General features: G+C 39.4%; 1 long non-coding RNA gene across 1 annotated transcript; it reads left to right on the top strand.

The window, feature by feature from the left end:
- The first annotated feature begins 2,870 nt into the window (after positions 1-2,870).
- Positions 2,871-5,444, top strand: LOC121144071. Its single transcript, XR_005881403.1, has 3 exons — positions 2,871-2,922; positions 3,514-3,677; positions 5,355-5,444. It is a non-coding gene; the product is annotated as an uncharacterized LOC121144071 (long non-coding RNA).
- The last annotated feature ends 1,811 nt before the right edge of the window (positions 5,445-7,255 follow it).

Raw genomic sequence — 7,255 nt, 5'->3', positions numbered from 1 at the left:
TAGGTGGGACTAGATGTCAAGGAGTATGCTGGGTAGGAGAAATACAGGGAGTCAAGATGTAACCACCATAGGGATAAGAAGCCTGGAAACTTCTCCGGTAAGAGAAATACTTAGATTAACAATTATGGGGTAAATACTTAAGTCAGAGCTAGCCAGTAAGAAGCAAGCAAGGCCAACAGCTTCATAATTAATACAGTGTCTTGTGTGTTATTTGGGGACTACAATGCAGCAGAGCCCAGTCGACTGGTCAGGAAAAACCAAGCGGCAGACAAGGAAAAGGCTTCTCTCAACATAATGGTGTCAGAACGGGATTGAATTTCCATGTAGAACGACAGAAGATTTAAAGGAATTTTAGAAACAAAAGAATGGAGAAAAGCATGGGTTCTTGGCAGCAGCATTTTTCTCAGGTGAGCTCTGTTCTGCTAGCGACAGATTAAGGGAGTCTTCCTGACTCAGCATAAAAAAAAAAAAAACCCAGCAAGGTTCTTTTAAGAGGCTCTGCTAATGATTGAAAGGTCTGTACGTACAGCTGGAAGTGGCAGTGACCACATCTCCAAGGCGGCAGCTTTTGCTGGATGTCACCATAGATTGATTCAGTAAGCTGGAGTCATGCGTACGCCCGCCATCTTGGAAAAACGGCAGTTAAACAGCCATGGTTTTAACAGATAAGAGACATGGCCAGAAAAACATAAAGATTTACAGTAAAGTCAGACTTGGATGATGAAAAATCTCTAAATGTTTACAGTGTGTTTAAAAATATACATAAGATTGAGAGAGAAAAAGAAACGACATAGTGGTAAATAAATATAGAATCTGGCTGTGGTGGCGCAATCCGGTAGGATTTGCTGCAGAGGCAGAGGCAGGCGGATTTCCAAAGAGAAACCCTGTCTCAGAGAAATAATAAAGAAATAAAAGTAAAAGAAATACAGTAATAATATATATAAATAAATAAGCCACGTAGAATGGAAAATACACAGAAAGTCTAGATACTGTATTGTATTGTGTTTTTCAGTTGTTTTATTGCTAAGGAAGGAACAACTACTAAAGTACACTTGATTATAAATGCTGCTGAATTAATTCAACTTATATCTTTTGAAAATGCCTTGACTTCAAAATTTAAGTATAAGGATATGTTACTTTGGAAAAGAGTTTTTGTTTATGTTTCTACAGAAAATAAAGAGCTGAGGATTCCTTCCAGGCTTCTGTGGTTTGATGAACCAAGACCCCGGAAGCAATGGCCCAAGTGATTCAACATCTAAAACAGCTAAGATGATGGAACCTTACAGACCCTGAAAATAAGGACTTATACGGTTTTAGGTTTAGGGTTTTTCTTGACAATGAGATATGTCTGCTCCTGGCAGCACCAATTATGTCTGAGAGGAAGATGGGCATCGAAGAAACTTATTATGGAGTTTGCTTTCAACATGGCAAGATTAGGCATTTGGGCAAGAAACTGCTCTTGCCTAGACTGCTTGAATGTGGCTGTATAAACTGGACATGCAGGACCCACAGGAAAGTGACTGTTGAACTCAAACAATCCTTCAGGGTTCCTGGTCATGGAAGAATCTAAGAGACTTTCTACAGGATACAGAAAAATGACTGACAGACTGCCAATGCAGATGGACAGTTTAAAATTTCCTGCTTTGCTGAGAAGTCTTCTCGACACAATGTGGCATATGGGCTGAAGATGGACGCCCTGACATTACAGAGGAACTTTGGGTGACTGTCCAGGTAGCAAGATGTCTCTGTCAATTCTAGTGTTTATATATTATCCTTCTGTGGTCTTTGATGGAGTTGAAGACAGATAGTTATAATTATAGTTTTCCTTAGTTATGATAAAAGATAAGCTACATATAGGACTTTGGACTCACAAGGATGGGATGGATGATATTTTCTTTAAATCTTGCCAAATGTTGATAGACAAAATATTGTAAAGGTGTTCTTAATTGATAACTGTTCTGTTATATAAAATTTTATTATGTTAAAGTTAGGACCTTTCTTTTTGTTTAGACAGAAAGGAGGAGATGATGGGGAAATCCTGTGTATATGTCAATAAAGCACTGTTTGGCCAATAGGGAATCAAGATATGTGGGACTAGCTGTCGAGGAGTATGCTGGGTAGGAGAAACACAGGGAGTCAAGATGCAACCACCATAGGGATAAGAAGCTTAGAAACTTCTCCGGTAAGAGAAATACTTAGATTAACAATTATGGGGTAAATACTTAAGTCAGAGCTAGCCAGTAAGAAGCAAGCAAGGCAAATAGCTTCATAATTAATACAGCGTCTTGTGTGTTATTTTGGGACTACAACACAGCAGAGCCCAGGCGGCTGGTGGGGAAAAACCAAGCTGCTGGCAAGGAAAAGTCATCTCTCTACACTTCTGTGTCTTTTTATTTTCACGCTAAAATTCAAGGATTCAGGAAATTTAAATTTCAGAATGAAAAGCCTGGTTTCTAGGTATTATCTCTATCAGGCTTATCTAAAATTAACATGTGAATTTTAAGTATATTTCTTAAAATGATTTGGGCACTTTCAAGTGCTAATTATGGAAACTTAGGTTGAAGGACAATCTTGATTACAAAATTTAGTTGAGATAGCCTAAAGATAGCTAAACACATCTTTTTATTAAGAATCTAAACTGCTGTGCTAGACTTGCTACACAAAGTGTCAAATGGCATTAGTTTCAGGATTGACCCGTGTAAGGAGATATTTTTGAGGTGTTTCATTTTATACACACATGTATTGAGGATGGTGAGATGGGCTAGCCTTTGCTTTGACGTAGTTGCTAAGAGACATTACACTTTGTTAAGAATAATGCATTTTAGTATCAAATTAAAATATATTAATCGTGCTCCTTTGCTCTGTTTCTTAGGCTCCTTGATGTGGATGTAATAGTTTAATGGCACAAGGTGACCTCAGAAGGTTCGTACTAAGGGACACCACAAAGTCACACCATGCAACAGAGCTCCCATGGGAGGTTTATGGGGGGGAGAGGTGCAGAGGTGGTCTCTGAGGCAGTGTAGAAGGAAAGAGAGAAGGACAAGAAGGACCTGCATTTTATAAGTTGCCAGCACATTGGGAGAGTGCTCTACTTGATGGCTACAGCAGCTACAGTGTCACATCTTGGCTGCTGCTGAGTGTCCTACTAGTTCTCATGACAATAGTGTAAACTAACAGTGAAGCTTGAAAACAGGGCTCAGAAGAAGAAATCTTGAGGACCATCTAATATGAAAAATGGAGGGGAGGGGGAATTGAAGCAAACCTCTTACTGGTGCCTGCAGACTACAATAAATTGGAGGAGAGTAATTGGTAGAGGAGATAGTATTATTTGAGTCCCAGGTTGGGAAAATGAAGCAGAAACCATAAGCCTTTTTCAAGTGGGAGATGCTGTCCGGGATTTTTATTGGAAAAATAGATGGAAAAATCTATGAGCAGATACATTCTTTGTTCTCCATTGAACGTTCCTTGAAGGGTGGAGATTGCTCTGACATTCTTGCATTTTTATCCCTCCAGGACTACCAAAGTTTTCATCCCTATTAATACACTAAAGGAAGGATAGCTGGGAAAACAGTCAAAAAAGGTGAAGAGTGAGGAAGCCAATGTGCCAGCCAAGCTTCACATTGTCAGTGCTCGGCTGAGGAAATATACTTGCTCCTGGACAAGACAGCTTTATAAATGTTAGTGGGCTCTGTTGCAATAAAAACTGTATCACTCACAGGAGGGTAGTACGAGATGTAGAATCTATTGAAAGCTTGCTTTTTATTCTCTGCCTTTTTGATAAAAGATAATGAACTCTCTTCTCCGTCTTCACCTGAGCATTATGTCAGTTTTCTGCTTTGTTAAAATAGTTATTCATTTAATTTTGCAGTATCAAGGGTTGTCTTTTGAGAATCTTGATATTGTAATAGACTATACTTACTACTCAGTATTTTGTGAGTTTAAAATTTTGCTGCTGTGTTCTCTTCCTTCTGTTGTGACTGTGCTTCTTATGTTCCATTTGGTGTTCGTAAACCGTTACTGAAAGAGGAAAAATCAAAAGCTTAGCTAATGGTGTTCTTCAGATAAAATGATCCCTAATTACTAAGGCTTCAGAATGCTACCTGTAAAAAACCAAAAATTAAAGACTCCCAAGTAGACACTCAGTAGAGTGCCTGGCATTTTCTTTATTTATTATGAGAGATAGAGGGAGGGCAGAAGGGAGAGGAGATAGGCATGATCTAAATAGCCTAGTTCCAATCTAACACAAACTTTCTGATAAATTCCAACTTCAGCAAATGCTTTCTCTGTGGTTCATACTATCTAGTTTGATCACTCTTCCCTGAGACTAGCTAACATCTCAGGTTTACGTGCTCATTAGTTCTAAAGTGTGACCGTGTTTCCTGTCTTGGTCACATTGCACTGTTTGTGGTGTGTGTGTGTCTGTGTGTGTGTGTGTGTGTGTGTGTGTGTGTGTGTGTGTCTGTGTCTGTGTGTGATTAGAAAACACAATTTTCAAGTAATTTTGTAAGTTTATATTTTCCAAGCTGGGTAAACTCACCTATTATTAAGAGGAAAGGCCTTTAATCTGTTACCAAGTGCTTTATGTACGGTGAATGGATGCAGGTGGTTGCTTTAAAAGCAATCGATGTGCTTTGCATGTATTTGTCTGTTGCAGACAGTATATGGATATCCTGTAAATGGCTGCCTGCCATCTTCTGAAAGAAATGGTTTGTTTTATGTGATAAGACAAGATTGTAGTTTATCTCAAAATGTGTTCTGTTTTCTATGGTTTGTCTTTCAGCCTTTGATTACTTAGGAAATTGTCTTAAAATCGAGATTCACTTAAGGATCAGTTTGTGTCACCATCTTTAAATGACAGCTTTGTAAGCAACTATTTTGAATTGATTTTAGTCCCTGTTAATGCCCTATGTTCCTGACTAGAAATGTGTAGAACTGTGTATCTAAACTTTATACACTATGAGAAATAACTAACAAGTGCTCTTGCTCAGTGCAATGTCTTTGTAGCAGCCAGATGGGGCTGAGTTAGAGACAGTTACAGGGCAGCATCTAGCAGGAACCAGCCTGAGCAACAGTAGGATCACAAGTTTGAGGCCAGGCTAGGTTTCATTACCAGACCCTGTGTCAAAACCATAAGATGTTTTGTGCAAGTCCTTCCAAAAAAGGTTTTGAAAAAACGTTTCTGAGGCACAGCTACAAGTGAGTATTAACCTTTGGTAACTTGTATCCTGTTTATTGTGATGCAGAAGTGTGGAGATTTGCTAATTCTGGTACTTCCTTAGATTTATCTTATAGACTATGCAAAACTTCTTCCAATAAGACTGATAGACTGATAGCTTTCTCCTGCCTAACTGTAGGCCAAAGATGTGACTCTCCAGTCTGTGAAAACAATCAACTGTAATCTGCCAGTGCTGGTTTGTGTCCTGAGACCCGTAAGAGGTGATCATCCATGCAGTTGCCGTTGTCCTTATTGTCAGTAAATTGCTTTATTACATGTTATATGTATTATGTGTCTATTTGTGTGTGTTTACACTCAGGTGCCTACATGGTCGGACATGCATATGGAGGTCAGAGTATGACTTTGGGAAGTCAGTTCTTTTCTATCATGTAGGTCCTGGACACTGAACTCAGGTTACCAGGCTTGGCAGCAAGTACCTGCTAGCCGACCTCCACATCCATCAATGTACATTTTAAACAGGGAGATTACTCTTAGCTTTTCTTTTCATAACAAACTTAATATGAACCATTCTTGCCTCTGTTATGGGGATTCATTTTAGATGCAAGCAAAACAGGGAGGGTAAGAAGAATAGATGCAAGCCATGGTTCCTGTTACTCAGCTGCACATTATCCAAAAGGGTGTTTAGATATTCTGGTTTTATGACTTATCTTTTTCTGGAAGAGAGATAAGGTCTCACTGTGTAGCTCTGGCTTGCCTGCAACTCACTATGTGGACCAGGCTGGCCTTGAACTCATTTTGATCCACCGCCTCTGCCTCTTGAGTGCAGAGATTAAAGGCATGTACCACACCTGGTTTTTAAAGTGGCTTTTCTACTTATCTATTTCGTGAGCATCATTAGACATCACAGTTTCTTCAGAAGTGCTGCTTTTAATGGCTTGTTATGATTTGTAGGAGTCTGAGGCTGGAATTTATTTCATCATCCCCAGACTCTTCCAAGATTACTTGGTGCCATGTGCAGTCTCCTACCTGTAAATAATATGGAGGTATCTTTTCTTTGTCCATCTGAAAACTGCCTCAGAAGGAACGCCTTGAAGTAGGATTCCTGGAAAAGTTGTGTCCTCCTAGTAGCTCACATTATCTTTAAACTGCTTTAAGCCGCTTTAAACTGTTTCATGTTGATTTTTATAACAAAGAATACAATAACTAAAGGATGTTATTACTTGTCTGTCTGATGGCTTGATAGTGTGTCCATGGGGGAAAATCTAATGAAGTTGCATTATAATTAGGATCTGGAAATAGTCCAAGGTGACAGTAGCAACAATTTAATAACAATAGCTAATACTGACTGGGTAGTCATTGTGTCTAGTGTTTTATGATTATTAGCTCATTGTTGTTATTCTCTCCATTTTTGCAGAAGGAAAAGTGAGCCACAAAGAGTTTACATTACTTATCTAAGTGTAAGAGGTATTATTCAAACTCAAGTTCTTTGGCTACCAGCATCTATCTTTAAGCAGAAAGAGCCTGTTCTGCGCTGGAAATACCCTAATGGGGAAGAGTCCTCCTCTCCACTACAGGGAGATGCATTTCATGTCCGTACTTAGCTGGAGAGGAGATGGTGCCTCTGTTGCTCATGTGTATACCTGCCCTCCTGTTGTCGCCTCCTCTTTCCTTCGCCAGTTGCTTGCCTGCCTTGGAATAGACAGGACAGAACATGAGGACAGAACACCTGACAGATTTTGTGTTCGAAAGGAAAATACGTATCACACTGTTCTCAGAAAGCTCTTTATTGAGGGACGGACAAAGGGGGGAGGGTAGAAATGAATGGAAATAAACATTGCAGAGCACTGGATTTTGTTTTTGACTATTCTAAGAACAGTAGGTTTGTTTCATTAGAGGTGATCTTTCCCCTCTATTTCCACAGATTCTATTTCAAGAGGTTCTTTGATCATCTGTTGGTACAGTGCCAGACATGAGCTGTAAACCAGGAAGTCTGAGCTATGACTATGTCTGTGAATGCCAGAGGATGAAACTACATTCTGATACTTTCCACTGCAGATTTCCATAGTAATAAATGACCTT

Source organism: Mesocricetus auratus, unplaced genomic scaffold (genome assembly GCF_017639785.1).
Source record: "Mesocricetus auratus isolate SY011 unplaced genomic scaffold, BCM_Maur_2.0 Super-Scaffold_100014, whole genome shotgun sequence".
NCBI lineage: Eukaryota > Metazoa > Chordata > Mammalia > Rodentia > Cricetidae > Mesocricetus > Mesocricetus auratus.
This window is presented reverse-complemented; position numbering and strand designations above follow the sequence as displayed.